Raw genomic sequence first — 24,438 nt, 5'->3', positions numbered from 1 at the left:
CGAATTTATCTAAAAAACACATGTGTGAAATTTTTCAGATTGGAAAGCTTACATAAGTTGGAAATAGTCTATTAATGAACTGTTGCCTGAAAATGAAGAAATTACTTTAAAAGGTGATAAGATTTGTGCCACTGGAAGTGTGCAAAGAGGGGTTGAGTAAAGCAAAATAAAATTTCCTCTTGAGAATCGACATTAGCATGTGGGTCATATATACCTCTTCGTTTTAAGTACTTAGGGTTTTCCAAAAACATCTCAGTTGTTTACATATGTCTGGCTATTTGAGTGAAGATATTGAGTGAAGATAATAAGCTTTAGGAGTTTGGGGAACATCAGATTTAAAGACCTGTGTGTGTTTGTTTTTTTAATTTTTATTATAACCCTGATACCTCACTTTCAACTCAGTTTTCCTTTCCAGTATTCTTTGCACTCCATTTTAGACTCACAGATTCTTAATACTTAGAACAACAACTATTAGAGGAGTCACACAAGGTAATGTAACATCTCAATACTTACAAATTTAGTGAGCATTATTGCTGGTTTTAGTTATTTTCCCTATTTGCTCAGTGTTTTTCACCCTCACTCTAATGGGCAGCTTCAGTTTTACTTAGGTTCTTAGTTAGAGAATATATATTAATCAATAAACTAATAAAAATATATATTGTCAGTTTTAAAGGCCATTGATTTACTAAGGGCTTTCAGTGAACATTTTGGTTCTAACCAGGTGCTTTAAAATATTGTCTTAAAAAATTGAACATTCTCTTCTAATCTTATTTATATGTTTAATTTGCTTAGCATATCATCTTGCCATAATGCAAAATGCTCAGCTATTTGTCTTTGGATTTGATGTTTTTTGTTTGTTTGTTTGTTTGTTTGTTTTATGAGCTCTGGGTTCTTCCTTCTATTCAAAATTTGTGACAAAGCTATAAAATTAAGAAATCTGTTCACAGAAGTTTTTATAAAGTGTGGAGATACTATAAAAGCTAAAATTAAAAAGAAGATCAGTACCTTTTTAGGTTGGCATTGAGAACCCCCTGAAGGAAACTGTAAAGGATATAATGATCCTTGCATGAGCACCTTCACATGCTGTCCTGATTGATTGGCTTGGGCACTATTGGGATCCCTTGGACAGTAAAGAAACCTGTAGCTTTCCACCTACGCTTTTGAAATGCAAGGACTAAAATGTCTCTTATGATTTCTATAGCGCTTACCTCAGAGTATTTTATAAAAGCTTGGCAAGAAAGTAAGTATACCAAAGACACACTGCTCTTCAAATTATATTTTATTTATAATTAAATTTCATATAATTCAGACCTAGTTTCATCCCCAATACCTACAACTGAATATTAAACATTTTAAAAGTTACTAAAGGAAAACACATGATACATATTTAAAATTGATTTCCTGGTCCTGAGGTTGATAGTAATTGTCCATAGTGTTCTATGTAGGTACTAAGAAGAATACAGAATTTAAAACAAAAATGACACTAAAAGATATAGTTTTCTTTTATATTAGAACTTTCCAAAAAGATTTATAGAGAATCACACATGTACTTTCAAAGTAGACTGTGCTTGGCCAATTCATAGCAACCAATAAGAATAGTAATTAATTATTATTATTATTTTTTAGATAATTAGTTCCAAGGGAAATTTTTTTAAATTACCATTTCTTGGATTGCTAGTAATTGTACATCTCACTGAATAAAAACAAAAACCCTGAAGATCCCATATCTGATCTCTATTCTTAAGGCAGAGTCCATTCAGTAGACACTAATTTTTTTCCCCCAGGCTCAGCCCACTGTCATATTAGGTTATTATTTTCTATAACTATTGCTTGCTTGTTCATATTGCAAAGTTAGACACCTGTCTGTGCAAATATGGCTCCGAAAAATTAATCTATAATTTTACTCTGTATCCTAGTTTGTGTTAAAGAAAGAGTGCTATCAAATTGTCACAGATAACTAAATAGACTCCAAATGGGGAAGAGAATGTTACAAAATGCTGTCAGGCTTACTTTGATGGCTCACATTTAGAGTGTTATTCTTGAAGGAAAGTAAGAAATGTGAAGCCTAGAATGTTTTCGTCATTAATTCCATCTATATTTGACATTTTAAAGGCCAAAGAAATGGATAACCACCATCATGTATGGATGAGATTTTTTTTTTGTCTCCTGGCCAGTTTAAAAATTCTTTTGCACCATCAAGTATTGTTACATAATAAGCTTTAAATACTAGCTTAAAAAGAATGGTGGCATTTTATCTCTCTATTGTTTATAATGTTCTCTCACTTTCCGGGTTCCACATCTTGTTCTGTTTTAACACTTGCATTTAAAATCTGTGCCTAAGGCATTATAAACTGTGGTATTCATCAAGACCTTTAAAAAAAATCTCAAATTTTTTTTTTTTAAGTACAATCTTTGAAATAGCCTTGTGCTATCTTTTAAAATTAACTGACTAATTTTTTTCTTTGATCATTTAAATGGTATCTGTTTTAGTTGAAATAAAACCTTTATAAAAATTTAAATTTAAGGCCAGTCATAAATTAAATGTAGAAAAAGAATTTGTTTCATTCTTCTTCAAAACGAGTACTCTGGAGGCCTTTTTGAAATAGATCGGCGATTGGTGGACCTGCTGGCCATACATGGAGCTGCCAGCATCCATCCCAGTTCTGGCTCCAAGGCAACTTCAGTGGTAGGGAGTACACCTGACAGGGATGCTCCTCTCCATTCAGTCCTCAGTTGCATGAGGACAGACTCAGTCATCATTGCTCTTTTACCCCAACCCTTGGCACAGTTTCTGACCCAAAGCAGGGATCCTGTAAATCCTTGGTATATGACTTAATCAAACAACCCTACAAACTTATATTGATTTTACTGTGAATATTTAAATTTCTTATTGGTAAGAAATCTAAAAAATATCTTATATACAAATGATCAAGTCCCTTACTAAAAAGCATGCATAGTGTTTTTAAAAAATGTCTCATGTAGGTTAATGATAATAAAATGGGGATTTGATGTTTCAAGTATAGGACTGATTTTTAAACTGTTAAGAAAGGTGCATTTCTATGATTATCTTCTCAGGGTAAAATGACACACCCTCCAGATATAACTCCATGTTATTCATGCATAAAAAAAGAAAATTCCACCCATTATTTTATATGTTATTTTTAGGATGCCAAAGATCTAACTGTATGAAAATAAACCTATATAAGAATAGCCTGATGTTTAGAGCTGTGAGGGAAAGTTTCATCCATAGTAATCTGAATGGATAACTCTATGGTATTTTCAGTATCAGCGACTCTAGAGTCTAGAACATGCTTTTATTTCACAAGTGGAGAGATTAGTATATCCAGGGTTCCTTAACTCCCACCAGCCTGATTCATTCATTTTGGTTACCAGCCAGTCCCTCTGAACATATGAGTTTACTATCCTTGCACTAGAGGAGAATGTACTAATCTCTGGGTCAGTGTGTTGGGGATTCTCAGCTCACTCTTATTAAGCACCTGCTTTGGCATTGGGCGGGCCACAAGAGAACCATCATGAACTAAGCTCTTGTTACCCATTTTATGAACTTCTGACCTATTTGAGTGGATTTCTGCTTTACGTTATAAATCAACTTCTTGAAGTAATAATAGAAAGTAATTATAAAAAGTGTGCCTCCATTTTAAAATTCTCAAGTTGTAAGGAGTTCACCTATTGTTTGAGCTAGAAGGATTCTGCTTTTCTTTTCACAGCACACTTTGCACACCTACTGGCCCAGTGTGTACCATTTGTAGAAAGGAAACTTGAGGAAAACAACCCCTGTTTCCTCACAGCCTAACTCAGGCACAGGAGGGCGAGCCAGCAACAATTCCTTTGCGTGACAGGCTGCGAGTACTCCTAAAAGCCACAGCGATGGTACATTTACAAATTCTAATATTTGGAATCAATATTTCTTCTCAAAAGAGGGAGAAATAAGGCCACTCCCAAGATTTGGAAGTGTTTCAGTGTGGATTGGGAACTCATCCCAAATTAGGTGGAGTCATGCTATTAGACTCAGCTGTGTAGAAAATGACAGATGACAAGAGATGAGACCAGGAGGTATATATAGCCTTGAAATGTTAGCCAGTCTTAACCAAGGTAACTCTTATCACCAGTCTTTTAAGAGTACAGGTGTGTTTGGTAAGAGGTTTGAATTAAAGAAATTATACTAGGACTTTTGAGAAATTAAACCGATTATGGAAACCTATTTAAAAGAAAATAAAAACTTGAATCAATGTCAAGGAGTGCGTCCTATATTGCATCAAAAAGAAAGTGAGCCCTTACTAAGGGTGCCACCAGCCCATTGTCAGTGTCCAGGACAGTGGTGGGGACAGTAGCAGTAGAGGGTTCAGGGTATAAAAGTTGAAATTCTTCCTTTTCTCCCCTGAGATTAGATTATATCAAAAGTAGACATTCTGTTCTTGGAACCATATATTAATAGGTACATTGGCAACACTGAACATAGCTAGTGCAAGGCAAACAAGACCCTAAGGTTCATGAAACCGTGTCATGTGGAATGATTGAAAAACTGAGAATATTTAAGAATACATGTGGCACTTAGGAAATCTTTTCTGGTCTCTGAAAATATGTGCCATGGGAATCCAGATTATCAAGACCAAATTTCTGATTTATCTTGAGCAAATCATGCCCTGCTCTATGTAATCCTACCTCTCAATGGGACCATTATAGCCACCAAATCTAATATGACTCCATTCACCATGTAGGTGGTAAAAGTATGCTTGACATTGCTAGTTAAAAGATGACTGTGTTGTCATTGATTCCATATTTTATTGGCAGTTCCATGATACAAAATGCTCCCTGTTTGAAATGACAAACATCTCAATGCTGTATTTTTACAATGATATGTTATCTACACATGGATTTGTTATGTGGATAAAAAAAATTGCTGATGTTCATAAATACATGCTGGGTCTCCACTTAGTATAGCAGCATAAAATTAAAGATGCATCTTTCATTTTCAAATGAACCTTGAGGAAAGAATTTCTTCACTCAGGACCTTATTTCTTTATAAAATCAAGTGGTCTCCCCTTTAAGTTTTAAAACATTGTGACTTTATGATTTCATGAAATCAAATTCATGAAGTGGGAAAGCATTGCTAATAATATTAAAAACCTCTTGAGTGAGATCTTTCTTAGTGCCTGCCTAATTTTTAATATTATATATATTTTAATATTTATATATTTTGTGTGTGTGTGTGTGTGTAAGAGATAATGAAAATGAGAGAATAAAACAAGGGAATTTCTGTTTCTACTGAAAAGCCCATAATCAGTAGTTTCATTCTGTTTAGCTTGTAAGAAAATCGCAAAACCAGTAATCATATGATTCTTTCTCCACTAGGTAAAAGTTTGGGGAATAAGACTTAGAGCTCTTACCAGGATAGGCCTTTCTTTAGCATAGAATTTTTTTTTTTATCAAATGAGATTTAAACATGGTTTCACCAGTGTCTCCTGAAAATTAATGCTAAAACACCAGAGATGACCAATATTGTGTTTTCACTATGCCTAAAGGCTCAGTGTTATCCCATATCCATGTGACAGATAGAATAAAAAAGGTCAAAAATGTTTCAATAGCATTCTTTAAAATTTTCTGGTGCACCTTTCTCCCACCTAGTCTGTACTGTTGTCTGTATCCCTGTTATTAGTTTAGGCTTTATTATTTTACTTATGGAATACTAGCATAGATCTCCATATGGGGTCAGGGTAGTCACCAATGTTAGAAGGAGTGATGAGAAAGATATACCTCTAGAGAAAAGTGCTGGGGTGTCACTACAAGAATTTCATCTTATTTCTCAAGGTCTATTATTGCTTTCTCTTGGGCTCACTCTAATGGGAGCCTAAAAGGATGGATAGGAATAATAAATATTTTTTGAAGAGGTCATCAATCTTCAGAATAATGGGCATAAATGAGAATCTCTTGCATATATATGGTATTTTATAATCACAAGACCTTTTCATTAACATTATCACATTTGTATTCTGATGCTTTTCATGGGTGAGATATTGACCTACAGATATTTAAGAAGAGTTTCAAAAAGAGAGATGGGATTAGAATTTTTCAGAGTCCAATCATCAGTATAAAGTTGTGAAATGCATATTATGTCTGTTAAATAATTAATTATATTTTCTTTTGAAATGTTATTGCTTTATACATGTTTTCAATGAACTAATCACTTACCCTTTAAAATACTTTTGATACATATGGGAATTTTTGAAACAGAAAACTTTATGACAGCTTTAATATGTGTTTTTGTTTGCTTGCTTGTTACTGAGAAATGTATTATTTGTATAATAATTATAAAAGTTTGATGACTGTGTTTGATCCTGGATAAGTGAGATGGATAAAAAGTAAAGTTTATGCAAAATAACTTAAATCTTTGTCAGTGCGGCTTAAAAACAAAACCAAAAACCTTTTTCTTAACTCTCATAAAGCATATCCTTTACCCTAAGTATTCCCATACTTTTCTGCAACCTGCCCTCAACAAATGTGCAAAACTCCTCCTTGACCTCCTATACTTCACATACGATTTTTTCCCCTTCCTCCTTGCAGCTGAGTTTCAAATGCAGAAGACCTTATTAATACATCCTGATCAACCCTGGCTAGTTTGGCTCAAAGGTTAGAGCGTTGGCCCGTGAACCAAACAGTCCTGGGTTTGATTCCAGTCAAGGGCATGTACCTCAGTTGTGGTTTGGTTCCCAGCCCTGTCTGGGGTTGTGCAGGAGGCAACCAGTTGACATGTCTCTCTCACATTGATGTTTCTCTCTCTCTCTCTCCCCCCTCCCATTCTATCTGAAGATGAATGGGAACATACCCTTGGGTGAGGATTAAAAAATAAATACATACATACATGCATACATCTTCATCAAAGGAAATAGGAATGGTAGGAACTACGTAGCCAAACCAGAATCCTCTTCAGAGAGTGCGTTAGTTTGCTAGGCCTACCATGACAAAATACCTCTAACAAACTGGTGTAACAAAATACGACAGATTGGGTTGTTTAAACAATGAAAATGTATCTTTTCACAGTTTGGGATGCCGAAGTCCAAACTTGAGGTGCCAGCAGGACGGGTTTCCTCTGAGACCTCTCTGCTTGGCTTGCAATTGTCCACTTACTTGCCGCGTCTTCTCGTGGTTGTCTCTCTGTGCTTGCATACCCCGGCGTCTCTCTGAGTATCCTAATCTCTTTTTATAAGGACATTGATCAGATTGGACTAGGGTCCTACGCTAACAGGCTCATTTTAATTTAATGACCTCTTTAAAGGCCATATATCCAAATACAGTCACATTCTGAGGTCCTGTTTCTGAAAGAAAAAGAAAAAGAAGTGGAAATAAGAATCATGGGAGCTATAGCCTCTCTTTCTCGGTCACTCTAACCACCAAAGTCTATTCGAAACAAGTCACCACCGCTCCACCTAGTGGTAGCCTTCTCTAATTGGAGGTTAAGTACCACCTCTGGAAAACAACTTAAAATTGAAAGAGAAACGTGTATAGTTTCAGTCTTTATTTTTATTTATTTTAATCAATTATTTAATTAATTAATTTTACTGTTGAAACTACTATAGGTAGTTTCAGTCTTTAATCCCACAGTAATCTTTGGAAAGGGCAGAATAGCCTTCTCTTAAATGTATTAGGCCCTATGGAGCATAGACACAGAATTTCTATGCCTAGAATTCATGCCCTTTGACCATCTTTTAGGTCAGGCTAGCTCACTAGTGATGCTTTGGACTCCAGATTTCATTCAGAGACTCACATGATTATTGGGATATTAGAATAGTATAAATTAATTATTGAATTAATAAGATATTTTCTTTCTTTTACTTCCCTTCATTCATTCTCTGCCTACTTAGTTCCAGTGCATTATTCAAGGGTCAAATATAGCCTCCTCCAGAGAGAGCTTCTTGACCATGATCTTGACTCAACAGGGAGATTTTATTACTCAATTTTATGTCTCACAAGATTTTAATTTCTGACTACAAGGACTGTCTATTCATTTCTCTATCATTAACTGATTAGAACACATACAAAATTTAAATGTTAACTGAAAAAATACATAGGTTATATCATTATTTCAAAAAGTGCCTGGGAATTAAATATCAAATATGATATTTTCTCAGCCTCACATAAACTTTCCTTTTCTCTACCTACTTTGGCTGGCCCAACTATAGCTGGTTTTCCTATAAATATACATTGAACTTGAAAATACAGCCCAACATATATTTACAGTTTTATTGACCTGTCAATGAGAAATTACATTTTAAAAAGTTACGCTATATACATTTTTGCCTTTGCTCAAATAAAGACTATGTGTCAGAAACTGAAATGTGTCGAGTCTAGCATGATATCTCTCTCACATATTGTTCTGCTCTCCCACATAATCGTTTTAAATACAGCTTTTCAAAAGTTGAATGCTAGAAATTTGCATGCTGGTTCCATTAGGGAAAATGGTCAGATTTTGTTCAGACGGAACACAAGCTAAATTGGTGAGATGCTGTGACACCTCCCGCTTGGCTTCCAGTGAAGAGAACAGCAGCCATGGTGAGGTTGGCTTCCAGTGCTGGGTCTTTTCCTTTTATAACGTGGCTTAGAAAAATTCCAGGTCTCTCTTTAGTGTCATCTCTAATAATCCAGGCTTCTGCTAAAGAGAAAAGAAATTTAAAATACTAAGCTGCAAAGTATCTTTGAAGAGCCAAGACTCTCTTTGGGCATGTGGGCCACATTTCAGGGGAAACCAGAGTCAAATACTAACTGCTTATCAACAATTGACCCCCAAACTTGGTTTTCTTTCTGACCCATAAAAATAGCCTGATCCATGCTAATTTGTCTTCTAATATTGTTTTTCCATTGTTGACATTTAAAATATTTTATTGTGCTTGTATTAACTTTTCTTTAACTATCAATGAGTATGAATATTTTATTTATTTTTTCCACCCATTCTTCTACTCTCACCCCTTTGTCAATAGACTAAAGTTGTAGGCAGGTTAAGATAATTTGAGATTAGCAAAAAAGGAGATATGACTCATCCCAGACACTTTTCAAATTTTTTTATATTGTCAACCTAGTTTTTTTTTTTTCCTTTCCTTTCCTTTTTTTACGTAGAGGCAGAAAAATCAAAACAGGAAATGAATATAAATTATTTCTCTTTCAGATAATGCAGCATTCCACAAAATAAAGTTTAAGAGAAACTGAATTGATGGTTTTTGTAGTCAGGGAACTAAAAATAAAATTATTTATTCACTGGACATTTTCTGAAAATGACTTTAATAGAATGAATTTATATATAGAAAAAGGAAGTATAGCCTTTTTACTAGTCAGGTTAATATGTGCAGAAAAAATTATATATACTTCATTAAGTATTAAACAATATTTTTATGTAAGACTTTATGAAAGGTAGTGGAGGTGTATAGATATAGACTGAAGAGGAACTATGGCATTTACAGATACATAAAAATAATGGATTTACTCTTAAATGATTCACATGTAGTTCTGAAAGTATTGACATCAAAAAGCATCATTAGCATTCTACTTACATTCTTCCAGGCGCAGAATAGCATTTGTTTGCTTTGCTTAATGCATGTTAATGCTTTTATCAAGTTAAAATGTATTTGAATTTCTATGTAATTAGTTGTCAATTCAAGAAAGAAATAGTATGTCTTATACACACCCTTTATGAAATCTTTACCTTTTGTAAACTAATGTAGACTGTGAAAAGAATGTTGATTCATACCTGTGTTTATTGTGTCATACTGTAGGCTCCTTGAGAGAACATATGCTTGCTTAATTTAAAATGTTTCTCTCTTTTCCAGATATTTTCTGAAAGAGTAAATGATATTTCCTTTAGACAATGAATCTGTTGATTGTTAGTTGTAGCTTTTAAGGTTCAATTATAAAACAAATAGGAGAATGTAAACAGTTGGATTCTGAATTTTGTTTGCATGTTGGTTCAATGGAAGCTTAGCTCTGGAAAATATCTGTACTAGGCCAGATGTACCCTTACAAGGGCTGTTTCATCAGACTGTTCTGGACATTTGGAATAGGCTGTATTCATCAATTCATTCACTCATTCACAAACATTTTACCAGGTACCAGGTACTAAGCAAGATTGAAGGAGAAATAAGCAAGATACCTAGATTTCAAATAAGTTGTACTTAGTAAGATCATATTTGTAAATACATAAAATATTTTTAAAAAAATGAATGTTATGTTAAGAGAGCCATAGATACATTTCTGAGGTGGGGATCAAAAGAGGAAGAGATGATTTTCAGATGCCATGATGAGATTTTGTGAAGGGATTTTAATCTGAAGTAGATCTTTAAGAATTAATTGAAAAGAATGAAATCTTGCCATTTGCAACAACATGGATAGACCTAGAGTATTATGTTAAGTGAAATGAGTCAGACGGAGAAGGACAATTCCCATATGATTTCACTTATATGTGAAATCAAAAAAATAAAACAAACAAAATGAAGCTGAAACAATCTCAGAGATACAAAGAACATAAACTGCTGGTAGCCAGAGGCAGTGGGAAGGATGGGAGGCTGGGTGGAAAGGGGGAAGAGGATCAAGAAGTACAGACTTCCAGTTATAAGTTGTGGGAGTGTGATGGACAACATAGGGAATAGAGTCAATAATGTCATCATAACTATGCATGGTGTCAGATGGTCACTAGGCATATAGTGGTGATAGGTATATAACTGTTTTTATCCAGCTTATATAGGTATGTAAATGTTGCACACACCTGAATCTAATATAATATTGTACGTTAATTATAATTAAAAATAAAATCTAAATAATTGAAATTTAAAGTGGCAGGTACAGATGGGAGAACTTGCCACTTGTGAAAGCACAACAGAAACAACAAATGAAATGCATATGTAAATTGTGATGGAATTTGTGGGAGATGAAAAGGTATATAATAAATAACCTATCATGATAGATGCATATGTATGCAGTGATTTAGCAATCTGATTGTAAAGACAAAGGATATGAATGATCCCCAGAGGTCCCAAGCTTTTTGTTTTGTGGATTTGTAATCAAACACTATAGAAAAAGGAAGACAGGTAGATAAACTTCCAAGTTTGCAGAACGATTTCATTGGTCTGCCATTTTTGTTGTGTCTGAGAGGATGCTTTCTATAACTTGCCACGTTTTCGTCTGCAAAAGAAAATTACTCTAGGATTGAGTCTTGAGTCTTGAATCAGGAATGAATCAAAATCAAAATATGGCCCTGGCTGGTTGCTCAGCGGTTAGAGCGTCAGCCCACAGACCAATGAGTCATGGGTTCAATTCCGGCCAAAGGCACATACCTTGGTTGCAGTTTGTCTCCGGCCCTGGTTGGGAGCGGGTGGAAGGCAGCCACTTGATGTGTCCCTTTCATGTGGATGTTTCTTTCTCTCTTTCTCTCTCTCTCTCTCCCTCCCACTCTATCTGAACAAAAATGTCCTCAGGTGAGGAAAAAAAGAAATTAAGAAAAGAAAAAATCAAAATGTGCACTAATAGGACCATCGGGAGATAGGATGGCTATTAAGTTTCAGGGTTGCCCCCGATTTTCTCCCCCAGTTCTCTTTGTCCACACGTCAGGTCCACTTTGAAGAATACAATCTCTCTATTCACCATCCGTAGTTAAAACCATCCATCACACTTAACTATTTTTATGCTGCTTATATAAAAATGGTTGTGGATTTTTGCCTTTTGCCTCCTGTTATATTACTAATGCCTGTTATATAGAATCATAAGAGCAAAATACTACCTACCTACAACCAAAATAGCTAAAAAAAAAGGGGGGGGATGTTCAGTGTGACAGGTAAACAAAGTGACAATAGCTATTACATTCATTGAAGCACAAAGGTCAAAGTCATTTATTAATGGAAAATGTGCATAGTTTTAAGTGAAAACCTTTTTTTATTTGGTCACTTCTATCTTTGAAAAGGCATCGAACAGCCAGAGCTTGCTGGCATAACGAGGGAAGATCCCTGAACTGGAGAATGTACTGTGATCCTGACTCCGCTGTTATCTAGTGGCATGATGATTATAACCTTTCATCACCCTGAAGACCTTGATTTCTTCATCTATAAAACGGAGATTCAGGCTAACTACTTACTAAATTTCAAGGCTTCTATGTTCATTGTAAAGACAGAGCTTACGGACTTCCTTTATTTTTAGTACCTTTTATGAATTCAAACAAGTGTGTTTGTCATCTCTTGTCATATGATAGCATATTCAAAACCTGATAGAGGTAAATTGTGTTCAGTAACCTTTAGAGACCCCTGTAAACTGGGCCCCTCTCTCTTCATTCCTTTTAGTGGTGAATAAGTTCATCAACACAGCAAGAAGATTTACAGCATTTTTCTCTTAAACACAACTCTAGCTTTTTAGTTTGATCAGTACTGTTTGTCTACCATATGACTCATTAGGCCGTTGGAATGGAAGTGGCTGGTGTGATGATACAGGCAGGCTTGCCTGAGACCGAGCGGAACACACCTGGGAGAGGTGCTTTTCTGGCTCTGCCAGGGGCGTAATCTCCGGTCTTGGTCTACTCACACCCACTGGATACCTGCAGGATCCCAGGCTTATTTCACTTTGCTTTCTAAAAATCTCTCATTCCTTCCAGATTAATACAAGGGTCTGTGGTGTCTGCTATACTTACAACAACATCACAGCAATCTGGTATCACAGGTGCTCTATAGCCATGGTTCATTCCAGCCTGCGCGTGTCATTCATCGACTATTACAGTAGTTCCTCACTGAGAAATGGTTCAGTCACCGAGCATAGTAATCACTGCCGGGAGGATGTTTAAATGAAAGTGTAATTTGAACCCAGTGAGCAAGCAACAAAAGCAAATTCTGGGTTTGTTTCTCCTCGGTGACAGAGGGGATGGTTATATAGCATGCCTACAGTGACACTTTACCCCCCATAAAAGCCCTTAACTGCCTGTTCTCAGGTGAAATGTCATCATTGTCTGGAAAGCCAGCTTTGATCAGAAATTAGGTAGCATTGGACGAGAAATTTGGGGCCCCTTGGAGTTGGGGATTGATCCAAATTATGGAAAGGCTAAAAAATGAAATAGGTAGAGTCCAGATAAGGATGAAGGTTTTTAAAAATGTTTACATATTCCAAGCACTGAGGCTCAAGGTTACTCTGGTGGTCTAATCGCCAGGACATGAAAGATGGGGTAAGTAATCAAGTTTATTCTCATTCCTTCTTTCACTCAACTAGTTCATTTGCAGCTGTTTATTTAATGGGGATTTCACTGATTTCTTCCTTCAGTAATTTTTCACCAGAAGTACCATTCTTTTATATGGGATCAAGAAATCTTATTCTTGTAGTCATGGGGCTTTTGCTTGTTGTGTGAGCCTGTGTAAGTAAATTCCCATTCCCTGGTCTAAGTTTTTATCAGATTTAAAATAGAACTGTTTTTGCAGCTGTTCTCTCTGTTAGATGTTTGAAAGCCACATTTAGCTAGTAGGGTTAATTTTCCTTGATCAACAGGATTCTCCCCCTTAATTTAATTTACTGTTTTCTCTGTTTGCACAGAGAAAAGTAAGTTTATTTCTTATAGCTTTATTCTCCAACCATCCATATCCCTCCCCAGAAGACAAACACTGTTGCCAACTTCTTGTGTGTTCTTCAATAGACTTTCTAAACACAATACAAACATATACCCATTTGTGCATATGTGTGCATATTTAGCACAGATGTTAGCATGTCATGTGCAAATACATATGTGCTTTCATTATGGATGTATGTGTATTTAATACATATAGTGGTATGTAAAAATACACATTTACAGATTACTTGTTGTATTTAGCCATGCATCTTGGCTAAATTGCTTATTGTCTTCAGCATCTGTGTAATATTTCATTGTGGGGACATGCCAGAATTTATTTCACCGGTCCTTTAATGGAGGGCATTTGATTGTTTTCAGTATTTAAATGGTACATTTTTACAATGAATATAATCTTGAACATAATTCATTTTGCACGTGTGCTACTGTATCTGCAGGTGAAATTCCCAGGAGCTGGTCAAAGGGTATGTGCTTTGTAATATGAGCATTTAAACCTATTTCCTAACAGTGCTCCTTTGGCTATAGCCCACACATTTTGATATTTTGTGTATCATCATTGTCTAGTTAGAACTCTTTTTAATACCCTTTATGATTTCTTCCTTGTCCCATGGGCTTTACATAAATCTGTTGTTAAGGCCAAATATTCAAGGATTTTTAAAATTTTTAGTATTTATTCATTTATACTTTAAAGTTTGCTATTGTGAGTGTATATACTGTGTAAGATATCATCAGTCTTTTGACATTTTAATGGGCCTGCATTTATCTTAGTGAATGTTCTGTATGCATTCAAAAGAATATTCATTTTGCCGTTGTTTGGTATGGTGTTTTACAATATTAATTAGTTCAAGTTGTTTATAGAAATCAGATTTTCTAAGTTTTACTCTGTGTCCTAACAATTGTTGAGAGGAGAGTATTAAGATCTCTAATTATCATTGTGGATTAATTGTTGTCTCCCCTTAGATACGTCTCTTTTTGCTTCATGTATTGTGAAGTACTGTTACAAGGCACATGCGTATGAAGGATAATCATGTCTAGGTCTTGCTGCGTTGACCCTTAATCTTTATGAAATGTTTCTTTTTACCTCTGATAATTCTCCTTGTCTTGAAGTACCATTTTTCTGTTATTAATATAGCCATGTCTACTTTCTTATGCTTACTATTGACTTGGGTGTATCTTTTCCATACTTTTACTTTCATCCTCTGTGAGACTTAAAGGTACCACTTATAACTTGAGTTTTGCATTTTTGTTCATTCTGTCAGGTTCTGCTTTTTAATTGGAGGGTTTATTCTTTGTACATTGAGTGTGATGATTGATGTGGTAGGGTTTCAATCTACCCCCTTGCTATTTGTCTTCTATTTATATTATCTGATTTTTATTTTTTCATTTATCTTCTTATTTCTTTTAAATAATGCTTATTATGTTTTATTTTAATTCTGATATTGGTCTCTTAGATGTACCCCTTTGTATTATATTTATAGTTTTGCTCTAAAAGTACAATGAGGATTCTTACTTAATGACATTGTAGTTAGAATTAATACTAATATATTTCACATAGAATACAAGAACCTTAGAACAATATATTTCAATTAAATTCCTGTTTTTTCTGCAGTGCATATATATCTTTTTGCATTATAAGTCTCACTGCAATATTAATTTTGCTTTAAAATTGAAATAAGAAAAAGTATGTACTTTTATATTTATGAACATATTTATGATTTCCAGTGATGCTTATCCCTTCCTGTATAACGTAGTTTCCATCTGGTATAATTTCTCTTCAGTCTGAATAACATCTTTTAGCATTTATTATAATGCAAGCCCGCTGAAGATTAATTCACTCATTTCATTTATCTGAAAATATTTTTACTTTACCTTAACAATTTTGAAGGATATACACACTGGATATAAAATTATGGGTTCAATTTGTTTTTTATTTTAGCACTTTAATGACTTCATTCCATTGTCTTCTAGCCTCCAATGCTTACATGTTTGATGTATCTTTTTCCCTCCTCTGATTCATTTAAATTTTTTCTTTATCTTTATTTCTCAGATGTTTGGTTATAATGTACCTGAATATAGTTTTGGTTTATTTATCCTGCTTGGAGTTTGCTGGGCTTCTTTTTTTTTAATATCTGTAGAAAATTTTATTTTTACTGTATTTGATAAATTTTAACCATTATTTATTCATTTTTTTTACCCTTATTATATTTTTTCTTCTTTGTGTGTTTTTTGAAATCTTTGTTTATCTGTGTATTTTAGCCTGCATAATTTCAATCAGTCTGATTTCAAGTTTTTTAAAAAAATATGTTTTTATTGATTTTTTAGAGATGGAGGGAGAGAGAGATAGAAGTATAGATGTGAAAGAGATACATCAATCAGCTACCCCCTGCATACCCCCTACTGGGGATGGAGCCCACAACCCGGGCATGTGCCCTGACTGTGAATCAAATTGGGAACTCTCAGTCCATGGAATGACGCTCAATCCACTGAGCCACACTGGCCAGGTTGACTTCAGGTTTATTCATGTCTTCATTTGCCAGTCTTCAGTATGTCTAAAGTATATCCATCATCCTCCCCTCCTCAAATATTGCCCTTTTCAGTCTAAAATTGTCATGTGGTTCTTTTTTATATAAGTTTTATTTTTGTTGCTGCTATTTTCTATTTGTTTACTAATTATGGCCTTTTTCTTTAACTAGTATAACACATTTATAGGAGCTGTATTTCTAAATTTGATTTGTCTTGTGATCTTTTATAGATTGCTTATATTGCCTTGCTTATATCCTCATTTTGTAATTTTTATCTTATATCAGACATTTGTATAATATGTGTAGAATACATTATATTATCCTGTGACAAAGAGTGTGTATTTTTTCTTGGCATTTAGATAAATAACCAGTAGGTCCTCTTAAACTTGTCAGGTAGTGTGTGTGTGTGTGGGGGGGTGGTATTTAGGTCTTGACTATTTTGCTTCGGTCTTTAGTCGTCAGAGTAGAGGTGGGAAACCATTAGTTAGATGTGATCATTAGTCTGAGACTGTTTTCTGAGGTTTTCAATGAATGTCCAATGTGCTTACTATGGTCTCTCCTTTCTACCTTGTCTAGAAGTTCAATATAGCCTGGACTTGTACAACTTCTGGTATCTTCATTCAGCTCTCAGTCCTGCAGTAGTTAGCTGTTCTATGCTAGGTTTGGATGGATCTCGTCTTGGACATATTCAGTCTATCAATAAGCCCAGGGTCCTTAGGAACTTCCCATTGAGTCTTTCCCCCATTGGGCTAGGTTCCTTTTCTCTGGAAACTTGATCCACAAATTCAAGGCCCTTTAGAGACCCAAATCCCAATTTCTGCCCCCGTGGCTTAAGAAAAACAGAAGTGCTAGACTTCAGCTTCATTCTTCCATTCCAGGGTTAAAAGAGCTCTTTGCAGAAAGCCAGGGTTATAGTGGTACTTACCTCATATGTTTTCTTTCTCTCTAAGATTAAAGTCCTGCAATTCCAGTTGACAAGTGCCAGGAAACCATTGCCTCGTGTACTGGTACAGTTTTACATTGTTTATACCAGGAAGTTATTTTTGATACCAGTCATTCTGACTTCAAGGATGTTGACACAGGAGGTTTTAAAAATAGGGACATTTCATGTACAAAACACATATCCAGTCTTAGCTGATAATTCCTGGGGCCTTTTAGAGTATTGAAAGTGATTTCCCAATAGGCGTTGCAATGTTTAAATTGAAATACGGGAATTTGTACAGACTGACAAACCTCAGAAGGTTGGGAGGGTGGGAAGATGTAAAGTAAAGAGCTGATATGCATATATACATAACCAGTGGACTCAGACAACAGTGCAGTAAGGCGGGTGCGTGGCAGGAGCAGGGAGGAGGGTATCAATGGGGAAAAAAGGAGGGACATCTGTAATGCTTTCAACAACAAAGATTCAACAAAAGAAAAAAAAAAAAGAAATATGGGAATTTGAACACATCCCCAACTTTCATTCTTATCCCCAGAAAGGAAGACAGACAGCCTGGCAACAGAAGCCCACGTCCTCTTTCGTGAGCGTGCACAGGGGTGGGAGAGGGGGTGTACTCAGTGCAGTTGCCTTGGTTTTCAAGCTCAGTCAGAGTGAGGCATTTGGTGAAATACTGTGTACATGCTCACTTCATAAGAACCAATAATGTGTTTAATGGAGAATTGCACTGTTCTCCCAGTAACTGCTCTCTGTCTCCAGGACATTCAGACTCTTGGAAATAATTTTGATAACAGTGAATTGTAATATGATCTATCCCCTCACCCACTGCTTTCCACTCCCATCTCACTTCTGTACTTGCAGGCTTCTGGTAGAGGCTAAGCCAAATGGCTGTGTGGTATGGTGCCTTATTAGGAGGTGATGAGAACCTGAACATCACATTACCTATCTCAGGCTCATGTCAAAAACGTGTGTGTGCGTTAGTGCCACTGAGTTTGCTCCTACTCCTAGGATGGAGTGTTGTCCACAATTTCCTGTTCTCAACAGCGCTCCTCAGCTCCTGTAGACTCATGCCCAGGACTTCTTCTATGGAATCAATCCATCTCATATTTGGTCTTCCCCTTTTCTTGCTGCCTTCTGTTTTTCCCAGCATTATCTTTTTCCAAAGAACCTTGCCTTCTCACGGCGTGCCCAAAGACAGGATTTGGTTTGTCGTTTTTGCCTGCAGTGATGTTTCAGGCTTCATTTGCTCCAGGGCTCACTTGATTGTCTTTCTGGAAGTGCAGGGTATCTGTCGAGCTCTCCTCCTACAAAAGATGTTTTAAATGAATCACTTTGTTTTCCTATTAGCCTTCTTCGCTGTCCAACTTTTATATCTGCACATAATAATTTGGAATACGAGGGTATGGATGGTCCCAGCCTTGGTCTTTAGTGACACATCTTTGCTCTTGTTGATTCTTCCTCATTTTCTCATTGCTGCCCTTCTGAGTCCAGCCTTTTCTTGATTTTTTGGGTGCAGTCTCCATTCGAACTTATGACTGAAAGTAAAATCCTTAACAACTTCAATGTCTTCATTGTCTTTTTATTTTATTTTTTATTTTTTATCCTCACCTGAGGACATTTTTCCATATTTTGTTCAGACAGAGTGGGAGAGAGAGAGAAACATCGATATGAGAGAGACACATCGAGTGGTTGCCACCCACATGACCCAACCAGGGCCGGGGACAAACTGCATCCAAGGTACATGCCCCTAGCGGGAACTGAACCCGAGTCTCTTGGACCACTGAGCTAAACCGGCCAGGAATTCATTGTCTTTTTAAAGTGGTGTCAAAACCATCCTCTACCAGAAAAAGAGAATCGGTCAGATTTATTTGTGTGCTCTCTACATAGATGACCAAATTAACCTTAAGCAAAGTAGCCTTGATTAACCTTTTGTAGGGAAAAGAAACTCAGGATACATTATTTGGATTCCACAAGTAATGTAACTTTTCTCAACCATAACTTTTTTTCATATCAGATATCACCTGAAAATTATAACTAAAAGTAAAGAAAGTGAATAATATTCCATATACCGTATTAAGCACACCTTTATTGTCTTGTTTAAATAATTTCGTTTTATTGATTTTAGAGAGAAAAGAAGGGAGAGGGAGAGAGAGAGAGAGAAACATCCATGAGAGAGAACATCGATTGGCTGCCTCCTGCATGCCCCCCACAGGGGATCAGGCCCACAACCTGGGCATGTGCCCTGACTGGTAATCAAACCAGTGACCTCTTGGTGCATGGGTCGACGTTCAACCACCGAGCCACACTGGTTGGGTGCTTTATTGTCTTGTTTAATAATCACAACCTTGTAGTGATGGTATCATTAATCACAATTTACAGCTCAGTAGTTTTCCAGTAAAAATTATCTTAAAACTATATGAAGATTTCTGTATCTGCAAAGTATTTTTTTAATTATAAAATTAGACTTGTTCTATTTTTTTAAAGCTCCATTTGAGATAATGTATTTTAGCATTTTCTTTGCCTCATCAAGATAGAAAACACAAGCCCTGGCCAGTTTGGCTCAGCGGTTAGAGCACTGGCCCACAACCAGAGAGTCTGGGTCGGTTCCCACTAAGGGCACGTGCCTCAGTTGCGGTTTGTCCCCGGCCCCAGCTGGGGTTGTGTGGTTGGCAACCAGTCAATGTGTCTCTCTCACGTTGATGTTTCTCTCTCTCTCTCTTCTTCCCTCTCTCCCTCCCACTCTATCTGAAGATAAATGCAAAAGTATCCTCTGCTGAAGATAAAAATAAAAGATAGAAAACACTAGTTCTCTTGCTTGACTTAATGTCATTATGTCTAACCATACACTTGACAAACAACTGCTAATATACCAAAAATGTACAAGTTCTTTGCATCTAACAGCCATTAATGAAGTTAGAAAACAGAAACTTCACAGTGAGATATTCAAAGGTTATTAATCAAAGGAACTGTCTATCTCTGGGGTTGTTGGACATAAATTTTTATTAAGAATTTTCAAACTTATTTCTTTTTTTTTTCTTATATACTACCCAATAAACAAGCTTGCACAGCAGACAGGGAAGATGCTTTTGTACATTGAAAATTGTTTAGATTTTGGGTTCTAATTGGAAAGGAAAAAGAGCAAAACAAGAGAATCCTTTGTATCTAACATGTTTGAAAAATCTGTGATTTTAATATTAGAGAGAATCATTAGTTATAATTAATTCTATAATAGTAAAGTTATTTTCCCTGATTATATTTTCATTTACATTTTGTATTTTGTTTTCTTAATATATTATCACCATCTTTTGGCATGTAAGCACTAATTTTGAAATAATATTTTTTTATATTGGCTCTTTAATTTCAAGAAATTATTTATTTTATATGAATGTAAAGATACAAAAGATTTAAGTCAAAAGGGACATTTGTTATTGCCTAGTTCAACACTTCTCTTTTACATTCAGGGGAACATGGAACCTAAAAAGGAAAATGATCTTCCAAACTTGAACACAAATTAGAGATATGCAAGAATAAAAATCCAGGCTCATGATGTCTTTTCACCGGTTTTGTTGAAGTAGATTTTTTTTTAATTGCAAGAATTGTTGAAAATATGAGGGGAATATAACAATAATGGTGGTTATCATCAAGAAACTTAAATAGATTCATATTTAATATAATGTCAGGTAGTGTTATGTAGGAAAAAGCAAAGGGTTGGAAAGCAGCTGGAGGAAGTGCTAAATTATATAAGGTAGTCAGCGGAAGTCTGTGAGTCACATTTGAGCAGTGACCTTAATGAAATGAGAGATCAAGCTGTGTTCATATGTTATCGAAGAGGTTTTCAAGAACAGAGGTTATCAGTTGTGCAGGACTTGAATGGGTTATGCTTGTTGTTTTGAGAAACAGCAAGGAGATAGCTGCAGTGCAATGAGTGTTCGTTCATTCATTCATTTCACATTCATCCCCTGGACTATCACAGCCAGAGCAGTGAGCAGGGAATGGGGATCTGCAAAGAATAAGATGAAGACAAATCATAATTATGGGACAATTTAATTATATTAACTATAGAGGATTAAACAAGTCACGTACTTCTACTGGAGTTGAAAAACATACATTTTGCAGATAAAGCCAGGAGGAGCAAAAGTGGTTGTGAGTGAATGACATAATATTCTTTACTTATCAAACATGTATTCCAAGCAGGTGTCACTCTAAAATGTAGAAATTTTTAGAGTTATGATGTAAAAGTACTTTCTGTAATAGAAATGTCAAATAATGGTGTGGGTTTTTATGGCTATTAAACAACTTGCACGTATGTTGTATAATGTAATCTTTAAACGTGTCTTCAATTTATAGTGGAGGAAATTGAGGTTCAAAGAGGTTAACTGATTTGCCAAAGATCAGGTTGACAATTTGGAAAATAAACCTGAAATTTGGAGAAGCCAAATGATTTTCCAGAAACAATTTATTGTGCATTTCTCCATGTGTTGTTGGAAATTCCCTTTTTTATTCTGTTCTTTTTATGTCTTGACGTTATTATTAAAGTGATTAGTTTTAGTTTAAACAGTTTTACAATCACTATTTGTAAATAAAACATGTAAGTGTATGAATTATATATATAATCACCTACAATAAGAAAATGAGTAGAACCTGAAACTAATATAATATTGACTGCCAATTGTAATTGGAAAAAAATTAATGAGAAGTATAAAGAATGAATTGGAGAGAGAATGAAAAATATCTTTTTCTTTAATAAGTATAATGAGATCCAAATTTGTTATATTCTCACCTTAAAATTTGCCTGTAACTTGTTAGTGAATGATTATTACTGGTATAAAATGACCATGCATCAAATAGCTCATTGTGTGGGAAAAACTTGATTTTAAGAGAAGGACAGTTATTTTGGGAAGTAATATTTGTCATTTTACTTCATCTTCACCACATTTTTTATCCTTCCATGGATTTTTAATTGACAAATAACATACATTAAAATGTGTGCGAATCAGTATAGAGCTCAATGAATTTTCATAAAGTGAACACACTCATGTAACAACCTCCCCAGAGCCCTCTCGATTCTTCATCTCAATAATTACCCTCCTTGAATAAAGGTACCATATTCTGAGTCCCACCACAGTAATTTAGTTTTTACTGTTTTTGAGCTTTATATAAATGGAATGATACGGTATATAGCTGTCATTTTCTTTGTTTGGCTTCTTTTTCTCCACGTTATGTTGGAAAGAATTATTCATTTTTGTTGTTTATAGTTGTAGTTTTTTTTTTTTCTTACTGGTCTTTAGTATCTTATTGTCTGAATATATTACATATCCATCCTATTATTGTTTCCAGTTTTAGGCTATTAAGAATAGTGTTGCTATGACCATTCTTGTACATGTCTTTGGAAGGTAAATAGATTGATGATAGATAGATAGATAGACAGATGATAGATAGATAGATAGATAGATAGATAGATAGATAGATAGATAGATGCTACACAGGTAGATATAGTCTGCCTTCTGTTTCTGTAGGTTTCACATCCATGAATTCAACCAACCTTAGCTCAAACATACTTGGGGAAAAAAGTTATGCTGTGGTGATATGTACTATGTAGTTAGGCTTACCATGTTGCATCTGAACTGAACATGTACAGAATTTTTTGGTGAGAGGGTCATTATTCCCTAAACAATACAGTATAACAACTCTTTACATACAATTTACATTCTATTAGGTATTATAATTAATCTAGAGATCACATAACTATACAGGAGGACTTGTGTAGGTATATGTGAATATTATGCCATTTTATATAAAAGATTTGGGCATCTGCTGATTTTGGTGTGTGTGTGTGTGGGGGGGGCATCCTAGAAGCAATCTCATGTAGATACCAAGGGGTGACTATAAATAGATAGATTTCATTGGGTATAAATCCAGGAGTAGAACTGTTAGATCATAGAATATACTTATATTTATAAATACTGCCAGACATTTTTCAAAGTAGTTTTATCAATTTATTCTCCTATCATTTATGTATGAGAGGTCTAGTTGCTCCACATCCTTGTCAACATTTGGCATTATCTATTTTCTCATTTTAGCTATGCTTGAATCTATCCCATGACAGTTTTTCCCAATTTTATTGAAGTATAATTAAAAATAAAAATTTTATATCTTTAAGATGTACGACTTGACTATTTTATATATATGACTAAATTGTGAAATATGTGTTGCAATAAAGCTAGTTAACATATTCATTATTTAACATATCTACCACTTTCTCTCTTTTCTGGTTTATAACACTACCTTATGATCTAGCAATCCCACTTGGGGATATATCCAAATGAAATGAAATGAAATCAGGATATTGAAATATCTTTACTCCCACATTCATTTCAGTATTGTTTACAATAGCCAACATATTTATTGTATGTATTATACAATCACATCATAAGTCACTAAACAAGACAGGCAGAAAAGCTGAGCTTGAGAGGCAGTGATTGTGAAGCAACAAATGTGAGTTCTGGATTGACTCTAATTATTTTTGGTGTAATTCTGAATTACTCATATAACATTTTGGTTGTCTCACTTGTCACGTGATGGAGTTGAAGTAGAGGATTTTGAAGATTCTATCTTTTAAACTTTTTAAATTGAATTATCAGGGTGACATTGGTTAATAATGTTATATAGATTTCAGGTGTACAATTCTATAATACATCATCTGTGTATTGTATTGTGTGTTCACCACGAGGTTCCTTTTTGAACTAAAATCTCATTCTGTTTCACTGAAGATCAAGCAGTGTAGTTGTAATATTTTTTCTACTACTTATTCCTGGGTATCTTTGCCTGAGATTTTGATTACTAAGTAAAAAAATAAAAAAGTGTTGTAAGAAATTAAGTGGAAAGTTACTGACATTAAGCAAAGAGATAGTATGCTGGTGATTTTGTGGAACAAGCCTTGGCTGTGTAATAGGGTTTTGTACATCTAGGATAGACCCTAGAAACACATCTGGTGAGCCTGTGTGTGCTGTTGTTCTGTTTGATTTTGATCCCCAGGGATACATTTTATGTGCTAAGGGCTACTAAAATGTACAATAGCCTGTCTCTTAAATTTGCAAAACATACTGGGGTCCAAGTTTGGATGTGAGCATAGCCTTGATATTAGCCCAGTGAGTGACTAGCCTAAGCAGCTGTATCCTGTAGTATAAAGGCTGTTTAGAAAGAAAATCTTGTTTTTCAATTTTGCATGATGAATATTTATAGCCAAGGACTAATAGAAATAATGTGCAACTTCTTTTCACTTGTTCTTAACAATGGACCTATATTTCAGGTTCATTGCGTTTAAGCAATTGCTGACTCATTTTAAAATGCTTTCCCTCTTTTGTATCTCTTTATTTTTTTTCCTT

The 24,438-nt window shown here is 35.1% G+C and overlaps 1 protein-coding gene across 2 annotated transcripts in view; it reads left to right on the top strand.

The window, feature by feature from the left end:
* The window catches only part of FGF12 (fibroblast growth factor 12), a 509,997-nt gene that overhangs the window by 464,150 nt on the left and 21,409 nt on the right, over positions 1-24,438 (top strand). The gene's annotated exons all lie outside the window — the stretch shown is intronic.

The sequence above is a fragment of the Molossus molossus genome, unplaced genomic scaffold (assembly GCF_014108415.1).
Source record: "Molossus molossus isolate mMolMol1 unplaced genomic scaffold, mMolMol1.p scaffold_m16_p_5, whole genome shotgun sequence".
In the NCBI taxonomy this organism is placed as follows: Eukaryota; Metazoa; Chordata; class Mammalia; order Chiroptera; family Molossidae; genus Molossus; species Molossus molossus.
Note: the sequence above shows the minus strand (reverse complement) of the source record. Positions and strands in the feature narration are given on the sequence as shown.